Source organism: Marmota marmota, unplaced genomic scaffold (assembly GCF_001458135.2).
Source record: "Marmota marmota marmota unplaced genomic scaffold, marMar, whole genome shotgun sequence".
In the NCBI taxonomy this organism is placed as follows: domain Eukaryota; kingdom Metazoa; phylum Chordata; class Mammalia; order Rodentia; family Sciuridae; genus Marmota; species Marmota marmota.
In genome coordinates, this window is record NW_026000221.1 from 17,677,610 (window position 1) to 17,692,053 (window position 14,444).

Below are 14,444 nucleotides of genomic sequence, written 5' to 3' on the forward strand. Positions count from 1 at the left end.
TTAAGGTCAAATAATACATTTGCCAGAAAACATCCCATATTCTTCTTTGTATGTTAGTTATCATTATGCTGCTTAGATATGCCTCTTGTTCCATCATATGCAAATGTAACTCTTGAAGCAAACTCAATAGGGAAAACTATGGATGCAGATACTTGGACTTTGTTTTGCTCCAACAACATGGACGTTTATTATTATTTTTTGCATTTCAAGAATTGCTGCTTCATTGTTAATGACAACCAGAAAGCAGAGAGACAGATAAGGTGCTACACAAAAGATAAACCCTTCCTGGATTTGCCCCCAGTGAACCACCTCCTTGTGCCAGGCCCTGCCTGGGAGCAGTTGCCACCCCGTTAGTCCATTCAAATAGAATGGGATGATCAGGTTACAGCTTCCATAATCCAATCATCTTGCTCCCGAACATTCCTGCATTAATACAGGAGCTTTTGTGAGACACCACATATCCAAACTATAACACTCATAAATATACTTATATCACATTGTTTTATAGTCTGTTGAATGTGTCTCAAACCACAAAAAGGAAAAAAATATATTTTGAATTAAACTAATGTTTTTAAGCACTTATTTTGTTTCTATCTATTCCAAGTTTCTAATATATGCATTGCACATAAATGGGAGCAGGAAACCAGGTAGAGAAATAAAATTTATGTGTTCTTTTCCAAACTATCTATCTATCTATCTATCTGCCATAGACAAAGTTTAAGATATTTCTTCAGTATTTGTAAATAGTTCACAAAATTGTTTCTCTAAATCTGAAAGTGACATGATCAAATAGGAAGTTCACTGGAATCGATGTTAGAAGAATATATTGCATCATAGCTCAGTAGCATGCTGAGAAAGAAAGTGAGTCCAGATAGGGTCTTAAAGCAGGGAACTAGTTACTAAAACCAAGAGAGGCAGACTAGGAAGGAACCCATTTACTCATCCTGTACTATAGAATTATATGTGAGTATTTCAACTATGAGAATAGGAGGCACGTGTGTTAGAAAGCCTTGAATTTCACATTATACATTGTTGTAGAAGCCACAAAATCAAACTTATTCTTACTATTCAACCATGGAGGCTCAGCCACATAGCATATTCCAATGATTCTAGTTGCTTCTATCAAGCTATACTCCACTTGCAGGAAGAAAAATATGAGAATGCAAGTCATCCGTTCCATACAATCCTTAGTTCAGTTGGTAGATCAGAAAACCCAGTAAACCCAGTTTAATTTAGCTAATGTTAATAAAATAGACAGTGACCATGTATGCATACTATTAAAATGACTACAAATAGATTTTTTCCCTTTTTTTATTTTATTGTGTTATGTCCAACTGTGGGAGACCAACCTTGCACATGACTGAGTCACACTCCCCGGCTGGGTACTGAGGCACTCAGTTATAGAAATGTGGCAGAGCTTTCCCCACCCTTCTTGGGTTCGAGGGACGGTGTCTTGTGCATGGGTGTCTTGCTACAGCCCCATGGGTGAAGCTATGCTCACCTGTTCCTTTGCAATATAACCCCTTGCCCTATTTAGGATAGAATCTTCCATGGAAGTGCCTTGTGTGTGTCCCCTCCTCTTACTGGGCCCTTGGGTTGGCCTATCCAGATGTTAGTCAACCTGATGACAGTGGACATCATGAAGATAGACTCAGCCCCCTGAAACCTGACCCCTTGCCTCATTTGAATAGCTTCTCCTCAATAAAAGGGGTCAGTGCATGCTCTCACTCTCTCTCTCTTCCTGTGGACCCTTAAGGTCAGAGGAGTCATCACAATGACACCAAACAAAAAGGTATTTGTGTCTCTTGTGTGGTTATTTTGTACAGCCCAGTCAGCCCAGTTCAACTGGAATGACCCCTGAGCCTTTTAGTTGTGAGAACAGAAACCCGGCATCCAACAATTTGATCAGCTTAGATATTACATATATACAACATAACAATCATGTATTGAATTTGCTCCAAGTTTCGGTACATTTTTATAAGACAACATTATAGTTGTCCTTGGATTCTCAGCTTAACAAGAAGTTCATGCAACAATATATCAACTGGGCAGTGAACTTGATGTAATTTTATCAAACAGAGCTGCTCACTGGAGTCACCAAAAAACTAAGACACTTTCTTGGCTACACGAACAATTCACCACTCTAGTGGATATTGTCACATTCCAGCGAACTCAGAAAGGCAATCTCAAATGCTTCTTTCCAAGAGTTTCAACCAATACAATATGCAAAAGTTGGAAAAACAGCAACCTCAAACTGTTCACTTCAGCCGTGTCCTCAGGCTGAGAAAACTCCTCTCAGTTTGCCAACTTTTCTCAGGCTGGTTCCTTCATATGCCTTGTAGTTTTGATGTTCATCATAAGTTTATGACACCCATTAAGTATTCTCGCTACAAATCAGAGACTGCAGATGAGATTTGAACATTTCCACCACCTAGTACTTAAAATGTTAATTCCTTCTTGCCCAGGAGCAACTGGAACATCTGGTTCCAAATACAAGTGAAGTCACTGGTGCAGTTCACCTCCTGAATGGGAACGAGATGGGTAAGCTGGAGGGGAAACCAGTGGCATATGTAATGGAAAGCAGGCACAGTGGAAAGAAGAGCAAAGATTTCAGCAACATGCTTCCTGTCGAAAGCTGAGACGCCAATGGATTCCTATTCCATTTGCAAATGATGCTCATTGATATTAAATAACACTTTATAATTTTGGCCTCTGAACATTGAATAAATCACATGAGTCTTTGGATGAGGAATCTATCAAATTTATTCTGAAGTGGCAATTTGTTTCTTTCTGTCACCGTAGCCTTAGGCAATAATGATTAGAACTCTTAGATTGCATGATTCTTAGAGAAAAAAAAATTGTTAAATTTAAAAAAAAAATGATCTGGGCCATGGTGCACACCTGTAATCCCAACTGTTCTAGAGGCTGAGGTGGGAGGATCACGTGTTCAAAGCCAGCCTCAGCAACAGTGAGGCACTAAGCAACTCAGTGAAGACCCTGTCTCTAAATGAAATACAAAATAGGGCCAGGGATGTAGTTCAGTGGCCGGGTGCCCTTGAGTTCAATCCCTGGTAAGCCCCCCCAACCAAAATAAATAAATAAATAAATAAATTAATTAATTAATTAATAAAGCAAGCTGAGATTCTGAAAGCTTCAAGAAATGGCCTCTTGATAACAAAATGGGAATTGCAGTTTTGGTAAAATCTTTATAACTTTATATAATCTATTTGTTTGAACTTTTTTTCTTCCTTTTTCCTTCTTTTAATACTGGGAATTGAACCCAGAGAAGCTTTACCACTGAGCTACATTTCCAGTCTTTCTTATTTTTTATTTATTTATTTTTTAAATTTTGAGACAGGATCTCGCTAATTTGCTCTTCATGGAGCTGAGGTACAAGAATGATCTCTATCTTTGAATGGGTTGTAAAGGCCTTTCACTTTGTGGGTTGGTACAGTTATATACTTTGGTGCATCCTATTTATTTTCTGCCTACTACTCTAATGTTAGACCCAAGGAATGAGACATTTTCTCCAATTATTATTCACTGTATTCCACCAACATGTCAAATATTACCTGAAACATAGTAAATGAATCATTGATTCAATTTATTATTTATGGTATTATTACAAAGATTATTTTTCCATTTAAGAAAATTTTTTTCTATTTCAGAAAGAGGAACTAGTTTTAAATCTAGACTACACATGAATGGAAACTATATCATAGTGATTAAGAAAACAGACTCAATTACCACCCCATATTTATTATATACCAAGCCTGTATCTATCCTGTTTGCATAGGGTAGCTATGAAACCTAAACAAGATAATTAATTCTTCAGAAAAATCTCAGGGAGTGTGGGCCATGTAGTAAGTGTTCAATGAATATTATATGCTTATTTATTTGTTTTATTAAATTGATATGTATTTGATCAATGCTGTAGATTTTAATCCAAGGGACTAAAAATAATTGATAGGATTAATCTTCTCTTTTCTGTTTATAAATATTGAAGGCAGTCGTCATCAAAATCAAATATAATATGGTAACAACATAGCAGTATTTCATTCACAGGCAGTATCACTTAAATTCAGTGATCAGATTAACAATAGCAATCATTTAGTGTGAGTTTCCAAGGTGAATGGCATTAAGTTCAGTCATAAATAATGCCTCATGTCAGTCCTCATATTTATCATCACTTAATTGTGAAGACTGGACTCCTAAGAAAAGGAAGAGTTATTTAAAGTTGCTTAGGGTAAGTGTTTGCTGAGTAACATAGGATTCAAAATTAAGATATATTTCAGAGAGCAGAGCATCATCGGGGAGAGTTATGCAAGTGGTGTTTGGCTCAGGTCTTAAACACAGCAAGGATGAGACATTTAAAATGCATCATTAGCATAAAAAGAAAACCATGACTTATTTCTAGCTTCCATTATTTTCTCCTAATAAAATATCAAACCCTTTTTTTTTCATTTAATTCCCAAATGTTCATGTTTTGTATTTCATTTCTTTAAGACCCATAAGTAGAGCTGGGGATGTAGCTCCGTGGTAAAGTGCTTTCTACCATACCTAAGGCTCTGGCTTCTTAATCCTCAGTACTGAAAAAGAAAAAAAAAAAAGACTATCTTGTCATGAATTATAGGTTCTAATTATAGAAGCTAGAGATTCACTCAAAATTTATCTATATTTTACCTCTTTTGTTATCAGAAAATTGCTTAACTGAAAAACAGATACATGACCTTACTCTCACAGGTTCACTTGAGCATAGAATGAGCCACAATATCCAAGTAGCTTGTCCTAATGTTTCATGTAACTAGATGTCATATGTGAACCTTGCACTTTGGGTAATTTTGATAGTTAGGAACATTCTTCTCTCACAGAGTTCTTTGAGAGTTCAAAAATTGAAAAAAAAGTAAACTCCCTTATCTCATTTTCGGGTATATGAATCCCATCTCCTGAACCAGCCTGGTAGACATGGGATCTTCCCCAAACAGGCTCTGCTTCCCACAGCTACCACAATGGTATAATCAAGGGGGTATATGAAATTTAATTAGATGGAATACTTGTGAGGTATAGAAGGCAGCCTGTGAAAGAAGTAGGTATGAAAAGAATTTGAGGCGCATCCAAGGATAAGCTACCTAAATATATGCAAGAGGGAAACTGGACACAGGACTCAATAAAGTTGGTAAGATCAGCCTTGAGGACATAGATATCATCTTCATGTCTTCTACAGTACAGAGGAACTAATTGTGCTGGAAACACTAGGGATAAAGGAGACAATTAACAAAAAGAAATTTAACTTAAAAAATGGCATATGGTAAAATAAAGACAATAGGTAGTTTGAAAATCATAGCTTTCTGATGCAGTCAGATGCCAAGTCAAGCCATATCTCTCAACATCCAGAGTTGAAAGGCTTAGGTATGTTGCATGGATCATCAGTCTCAGCTAGATAGATCACCTTCCCCCAAAGTTCTAGAATCTACTTATAAATATGTCACATATGCGACAGCCTCCATTACTTCTCCAAACATGTTGGCAAAGAAAAAGGGGGAAAAAAATCATGTGTCCTAATCCCAAATAGACATTTGAGAACTCTCTGTCATCAGCTTTGACTCTTTCCTCCCTTTTTATTACTCTGGTATTCTGTAAAGCTCATATACTTGTTTTCTTTGTTGGGGGGGGGAGGAATATCTTTTCTGTTGAGCTTATGGTACACTTTTTCCATAGAATATTCTACAGTATAGACAGGCTATTCACAATACGTGTTTGTGAAATGTTACTTCTCACTTCCCTTTCCACTTCTCCCTTTTTATTTTCCTTAATTACATCTGGGATGGATGGATGGATGGGTGGATGGATGGAGAAAAATCTCAGAGAGTCTGTTAGGAGAATCTTCTCTGTAGAGCAGAAAGCAATAGTCCCTATGAAGTTTGGCAAACTTTGTAAGCTTTCTACAATATTTCTTCACCAAGTTTCATATTTGGAAAGATTCTAAAAATATTTTAAGGATAGTATATGTTTGTTGGTAAGAAAATAAGTATTTAATATACTGATAGGCAATGAGTTTGTAAGCCACATTCCACCAGCAGGTTAACTTTCAGATGAAATATTGGATTTTGTTATTTGGAACATTGTATCTAGCATATCCAACTGATTCTGTTTTTTAATAAGAGGGGGTAGTTAAAAGCAAAGGTTTAAGCATTTGAGTAAAAATATAGATTTTGGAATCCTATTCATGTCACATTCTAGATTTTGTCACTTACTGATTCTATAACCTCAAACAGATTAACCTTTCAGCCTTAGATTCTTCATCTGTATATGTCAAGAAAATAGTTTTGGGATATTAGTGTAAAAGACAAGAGATGTTTGTCAATTTTTTTTCCTTTTCTATTAACTAAATACAAGCATGTGACAAGAGGGGAAGCAGAAAATATGTTCTTGGCTGTCTTTGGTTTTCTACAACGTAGCTTCCTAAACAGAGGATGCTATGTGTCTTTGAGACTAAATAAAAAAGAGAAAGATTTTAAGTAGAAAAAACAAAGCACAACAAAACAAGAGTAGACTTTAATAAAAATCTGAGGAACTTTCAAACCTCAAGACTAAGGACTCATATTCTACCATCAACCCCCAGGTTGATGATGCTAATGAGTCAAAAAGAACAAAAGGTTAGAGAAAAAAGATGTAATAAAAATTCTCAAAGAGGCTAAGGGGTAGGAACGAACAGACCATGTCTGCCGAAACAATGAGGAAAATCTCTGAAACATTTAATCAGGAATGAGAGTTAAATGAAATATTATAGAAGATTCAGCCTCCATTCCCAAATAATTGCAAACAATTTTTTTGAACAGTGACCTGAGATTAGAGGAGGCAGCATCTTGCTTTTTTGTTATCCAATGTGGTGTCAACCAGCCCTGCTATGGGGATTTTGGAAGAGATGACTCAGCCATCTAGAGACTCAGTAGGGTTAGGGTCTTGGTACACTAATAAGCCACAAAATGTGTTCTAAGCTTGGGAAAGAAGCAAGGAAAATGCTGTATTTACAAGTGGGTCAGTGCTTTGATGGTAGAGGTGGCTCACCCCAGTTTAAGATGCCCACTAGGCTGATACAGCAGATGAATTACTTTTCCATCATTATCGTCATCAATATGAATAAGCAAATGAGGATGGAAAAGCAGCCTAATTAGTACCATTATTAGGATTATATTATATCAAGGGATACAAAGCACAGTTCTAGACACGAACCAACATTCACATGTAGTAGCTACGGTTAGGTATCTGATACAAAGAATACTTGGCACTTAAGTATATATCCATTGCTATCAACAACATTGTCAGTATATCACCACCATCACCACATCATCATCACTATGATAAGAACACTGAGAACCTACAAAGGAGAAGAACAGTTTTCAAAATGCACACAGCATGTCCCAATGCATTTGAAGAAGAGCTGGGTGGTGAAAATAAAGACCCCTGAGTGAATGCATCAGGACACCTAAGTTCTATTTTGCTGCATTTGATTCTTTGGGAAGTTAACAAAGTCTAGCTTGACATTTGTGTAGCCTCCCATATTGAAAAATCAAATATACCTCTAAAAACTACAATCAATTGTGGATTTTTTTTCTTGATTATCAGAACTGATTATATTCAGCTGTCAGACTGAATGAATGCCAACATCTGCTCCTCTGCATTTAATTTTCCTAAAAGTAAAAACTCATCTGTGTACCAAAGTGTCAGAAATGAAAAGTACTGAGTATGTACTTCTGGAAGGCAAGGCTGACCTTTATCTCTCTGGCATGGCCTGAGGAACCTCTTTAATTGTATTTCCAGCCTATAATGGCCTAGGATTTAGCTTGGGGTTCCAGCAGTGTAAGACTTTCATGAATTCAATCAACTGATGGTATCAATTTTCACAAAAATACAGAAATAATAAATATCAATTCACTCCTCAGCCAACTTAACTATTATCTATATTATAAACAATATTATCTATTATCTATATTAGAAAAAAAATGTAGCTAGAGGAGCATTAATTAGTCATGCTCACCTGGGTCCTTTTGAGTTTTGCATCATTTGAAATGCCAGGCATGGCTTCCAGTATAGAAAGAAAGAAAGAAAAAATGCTAAAATTTCAATCTCCCCTTGCAACTAATAATGGATGTGTATTTTAGGTTCTGTAAGCCATGATCTTATGAGCCAGCAATTTGAAGGCACAGGAAGAGTGGTGGCAGAGGCTCTGGGTTCTGTAGTTTGGGGTTTTGGTGGAAGCTACTAGAATGCTACAGAGACACAAAGTTATTGGTTAGGGATGACAGCAGTTCCATGAAAAGTTAAATCTGGAAGGTGGTCTGAGAGTTATTCCTGTTAACTCAGCTTATAGCAAATGTCTGAAGCCCTCCCAAAGGTTCAGAGAAATACTCAATGAATGTATTAAAACCTTCTCTGATTGCATGTTGCAGTAGATTCTTCTGTCTACAGAGTCATGAAAACATCTCTTAACAAAGACTTTCAGTTATATTACTTGAATTTAGAAAAGGAGCAAATATTGTGCACTCCTGAATTTAGAAAGAGAGAGAGATAATGAATTGCATCAAAAATAAAAACATTCAGACTCAAATAACTAACCCAGATGAAACCAGAGGCTCCAATTATGTCATAGCAGTTAATATCCCTCCATCATTTGGCTATTTTTATTATCTCAACATTGAAGTTATGGGGTCCCCAGCTGGGACAGTGCCCACCTATATTCTCACAGATGAACAACAAGAGGAAAAGAATTTAACCTTCTCAATATAACCAACAGTTGGAATCCTTTGCTCTCACCAGCTTTACGTGCCTACCACTGAGCTAAGTCAGCATGGTCAGGATAGTGGAAAGATCAGATCCGCAGACTTGAAGCACAATTGCAGACAGAATGCAAGGATAAAGAGAAGAAGCATTTGTTCCCTAAGGCAAATAGAACTCTATTCCCAGAATAAGGAGTCAGGATTGAATAGCTCCAAACACATAATATTTCTAGGCACATAAGGGTATTCTGCTTGCATTTTGATATAGTCATAATGTAACAAGAAGAGGACATATCTCCCTGAGCACAAACTTCAATATGGTGCCATTTTTTTTTGACAATTATTAGGATGCTATATTTACTGGATTTTTTTAAGATGTAAACTTGGAAAAACAACAAGACATTAGAAAACATGCTTTCAAAGCAAGACATTGATGCAAATAAAGAAGCTGGTGAAAGGAAGGTGTTTTCTGTTATTGTTTTAGTTGTTGTTGCTTTTTTTTTTGCAGGACAATTATCCCAATAAATATTATTGGCAGTGCCATGGCTCAGCACCTTCCCCAAGTCCTCAGATGTTACTGTGAGAAAAAATCCAATCCCTTCATATACTTCTCCTCTCAAAGCACCAAGAATCCCTTCCTCTTCACCATGAAAATGAACAACCATGGTAACAATGCTGAATAGTGGGAATAGATATATTTAAAAATAACTGTAATAAACACTAATTACCCTCCCGAGGCTCACAAGGTGAGAGAAGTCTATTATTATTATTATTATTATTATTATTATTATTATTAATGATTTTTTAAAATCACAACCAGAAAAGACAGAGAGATCACATTTACTCCAGAGGGCTTTAAGTCTAGAAGTTGAAGCCTGAATTTATTAAACATGTATATCTATACAAATACACTCACACTTGTACATGAACCTAGGCATATGTTTCAATCAGATCTCTTAATTATTCAGAAGAAGAGGAGCTGCTCTGGGTAATCCAGCTAACTTATGACACCATAGCACTTACTCTAATTTATACTTTACAAACAAGCCTAAATATATCCTCCCCTGAGCAAAGACAGTAATTCAACTTGTGCTCACGGAGGAACTTAAGGTAACATTTTCTCTCTGCGGTTAGAAATCATGCCTAATATATGCAATGTTTCTCTTTTGTAATGCTAATTAAAACAAAGATTGAAGGAGGCAACTGATTCAGGTTGAATATGCTGAACTCCTGCCCCCCCCTTCATTTTCATCAAAACAGAATGCTACCTTGGCTTTCATCTGTACAGAGGGCTACATCTTCTTCCTTCCATTTTTATATGTAATAATTTTGAAAAGGAATATTTGAATGTGATATCAAATATTAATTGTCAGTTCTGTTTCCTGGCTATTGAGTGGACTCCTTATGCATTTTGAATATTAATCCCTTATTAGATGTAAAGTGTGCAAATATTTCCTCCCATTCCATAGACTCTGTCTTTATTAATTATTTCCTTTGCTTTGTAGAAGATTTATGGTTTAAAATAGCTCCATTTATCTATTTTTGCTTCTGTTTCCTGTGCTTTTGGGGCATATTAAAAACTTCATTCCCTTACTAATGTCAGGGAGCTTCCTTCTTTTATTTTCTTTTAGTAGTTTTCAAGTTTCAGTCTTGTGTTTCACTCTTTTCATAAAAAAAAAATGTGATATAGAAATCTAGTGTTTTTTTTGGTTAGTTGTTTTTTTGGTACCAAAAATTGAACTCAGGGGCACTCAACCATCAACAACTGAGCCACATCCCCAGCCCTACTTTGTATTTTATTTAGAGACAGGGTCCCACTGAGTTGCTTAGCACCTTGCTCAGTCTGGCTTTGAACTTGTGATTCTACTGTTCCAGCCTCACAAGCCACTAGTATTACAGGCATTGCCAACCCGACTGGCTAGGATCTAATTTTTGTGTATTAGTATCCAGCTTACCAACACCATCTACTCAAGAGACTATGTTCCTTTATTATGTATGATTGGCATTTTGTAATTTGGTTAAAAAAAAGTGGGCAAAAGGTTTGACTGGACATTTCTCCAAAGAAAACATATGAAAGGTCAACAGGTATGCAAAAAAAAAAAAAAAAGTTCCACATCATTAATCATCTGGGAAATTGTTATTAAAACCATTTAGTTATCACCTTACCCTGAAATCATAGTTGTTATCCAAAAGACAAGTGATAACAATTGTTGGTGAAGATATGAAGAAAAGGGAACCCTTGTACACTCTTGGAAATGTAAAATATTATAGCTATTATGGGAAACGGCATGAAGGTCTCTCAAAAACTTTAAAATAGAAATATTGTATTATCCATCAATACCTCTTCTGAGTATATATCAAAAAGAATACGAAATCAATATGTCAAGGAGTTGTCTGCACTCCAATATCCATTGGAGCACTATTCACAGTAGTAATGAAATGGAATAGCCTAAGTCTCTATCACTAAATGAATGGGATAAAGAAAATATGGTGGACACACACACACAAACACACACACTCACACTGGAATATTATTCAACCTTAAAAAGGATGGAATCCTGTTACTTGTGACAAGATGGATGAACCTGGAGGACAACACATCAAGTGAAACAAACCAGGCACAAAAGGACAAAGAACATGTGAGTTATGAGGAATCTAAAATGTTGAACTCATCTGAGTAATGCAGCATGGTTGTTACTAGGAGCTAGGTTGAGGTAGGGCCAGTTGGTGCTTGGGGATATAAAATAAAAAATTTCAGTTACATAAAAGTAACTGGTTCTAGAAATAAATTGTACAACATGATGACTCTTGATAATGAATTCTGTGTTTGAAAATTCCTAAGAGAATAGATTTTAGATATTTTCACTGCAAAAAAAAATGGGCTGGAGAGTTAAGTATGTAAGGTATTACTTATCTTGGTTTAGCCATTCCTCAAATGAATACATTTTTCAAAACATCATGTTGTGTAGCATACACACTCACATATAATTTGTGTATATAGATATACACACAATTATGTATACATTGCAAGAGCAGTAGGAGCAATCGCAGAAGAAGCATCAGTGGTGGTAATGATGATTGTGACAAAATCAGTAACTGTACTAGGTAGTACCAGCATTAGTAGCACTAGTAGTATGCTTAAGTTGTCCAAGCACCTAGTGGAGTATTTTACATATATAATTTCTTCCTTCCTTCCTTCCTTTTTGTTTTCTTTTCTTTTTCTTTCTTTTCTTTTCTTTCTTTCTTTTTTTTTTTTGATACCAGGAATTGAACTGAACCACATCCCCAGCCCTATTTTGTATTTTATTTAGAGACAGGGTCTCACTAAGTTCCTTGCTTTTGCTGAGGCTGGCTTTGAACTCACAATCCTCCTGCCTCAGCCTCCCAAACCCATGAGATTATAGGCGTGTGCCATTGCACCTGGAAGGATAGACTAAATGCATTTTTTTCTTTAGTGTTTTTTAGTTGTCAGTAGACCTTTATTTAATGTATTTATGTGTAGTGTTGACAATCTAACCCAGTGCCTCATACATGCTAGGCAAGCGCTCTACCACGGAGTTACAATCCCAGCCCCACAATTTCTTTTCATCTTTATCTATATATGCCCATTTTGCAGATACAGTAACTGAATCTCAAAATTGTTAAGTACCTTCCCGACACCAGATCACTAGTAAGACATATAATGAAATCTAAATTTCCCAACTTGGAAAAAAAGATTCTCTTAATGCAAAAGGAGACATCAAAACGTAAGGCAAAAAGTGCAACCCAGCTAACCAGGGTCACCAGATACTCAAGAAGATAACTGCTTGAGTCAAAATGATTCAAAACGAATCGGGTGACTTGCCCATACCTAAGTATCAGGGTGCACCAAGTTCATGATACAGGCTGCCCACCCAGCAAAAAAAGAGCCAAGAGATCCTATTATTAGCACCCAAGCATGCTCCTGGTCAGGAAACCACCACAGTAAAAAACAAGGTCAACATCAGTTCTTGGCCAGGTAAATGAGAGCAGTGGTTGAACCAACACAGAAGTTGTTCTTTCAGTGTACTGAATAGATGCTGATGCCCACAAGACCTCCCCAGAAAAGAACAACTCTCATTTTCTCACGAGCATCTCTTTACCCACTTGGGTGAGGCTGCTGAGCTGCATTTTAGGCTAAATACTCACATAGGAGTTCCAGACAAAATTCATCTGCTCACCGTGATCCAAACTTTTTCTTTAACTTGAAATTTGGAGTTGAGGCTATGAGATATTGTTCCAGTCTGGTTTCTTGAGGGACAGCAAAAACCTAGGTCCTCTATGCTTTCTTGTGGACTTAATAATAGAGAAAAATCAGGCTGGAGAGGTAAATGATTTCTTGCATGAATTGCAGCATAGGAAGGGTTGGAGGAATCCCACCATTTCTTGTTTCTCTTTCCTATCCTATGTTCCCTTGCTCATATTCTTTGTTGATAATAATATCTGGATTTTTAAAATATATATAATTTGGTTTATTTTATGTAACTTTAAAAAAAATCAACTAATATATTCGATTTAAACAACTCGTTACCTTAAAGTTATATAAAAAATAATTATTATTATTTTGAGGAATAGGCTAAGGCTTTCTAAAAAATATGTTCTCATTCTTTTTTTTTTATTGGTTGTTCAAAACATTACAAAGCTCATGACATATCATCTTCCATACATTTGATTCAAGTGGGTTATGAACTCCCATTTTTTACCCCAAACACAAGTTGCAGAATCACATCGGTTACACATCCACATTTTTACATAATACCATATTAATGACTGTTGTATTCTGCTACCTTTCCTATCCCCTACTATCCCCCCTCCCCTTCCCTCTCATCTTCCCTCTCTACCCCATCTGCTGTTGTTTAATTTTCTCCCTTGTTTTTTTTTCCCCTTTCCCCTCACAAACTCTTATATGTAATTTTGTGTAACAATGAGGGTCTCCTTCCATTTCCATAGTTTCCCTTCTCTCTCCCTTTCTCTCCCCCCACTCGTCTCTGTTTAATGTTAATCTTTTCCTCATGCTCTTCTTCCCTGTTCTGATCTTAGTTGCTCTCTTTATATCAAAGAAGACATTTGGCATTTGTTTTTTAAGGATTGGCTAGCTTCACTTAGCATAATCTGCTCTAATGCCATCCATTTCCCTGCAAAATCCATGATTTTGTCATTTTTTAGTGTTGCGTAATACTCCATTGTGTATAAATGCCACAGTTTTTTAATCCATTCATCTATTGAAGGGCATCTGGGTTGATTCCAAAGTCTAGCTATTGTGAATTGTGCTGCCATGATCATTGATGTGGCAGTATCCCTATAGTATGCTCTTTTAAGGTCCTCAGGGAATAGACCGAGAAGGGCGATAGCTGGGTCAAATGGTGGTTCCATTCCCAGCTTTCCTAGGAATCTCCATACTGCTTTCCATATTGGCCGCACCAGTTTGCAGTTCCACCAGCAATGTACAAGTGTACCCTTTTCCCCACATCCTCGCCAGCACTTATTGTTGCTTGACTTCATAATGGCTGCCAATCTTACTGGAGTGAGATGGTATCTTAGGGTGGTTTTGATTTGCATTTCTCTGACTGCTAGAGATGGTGAGCATTTTTTCATGTACTTATTGATAGATTGTATGTCCTCCTCTGAGAAGTGTCTGTTCAGGTCCTT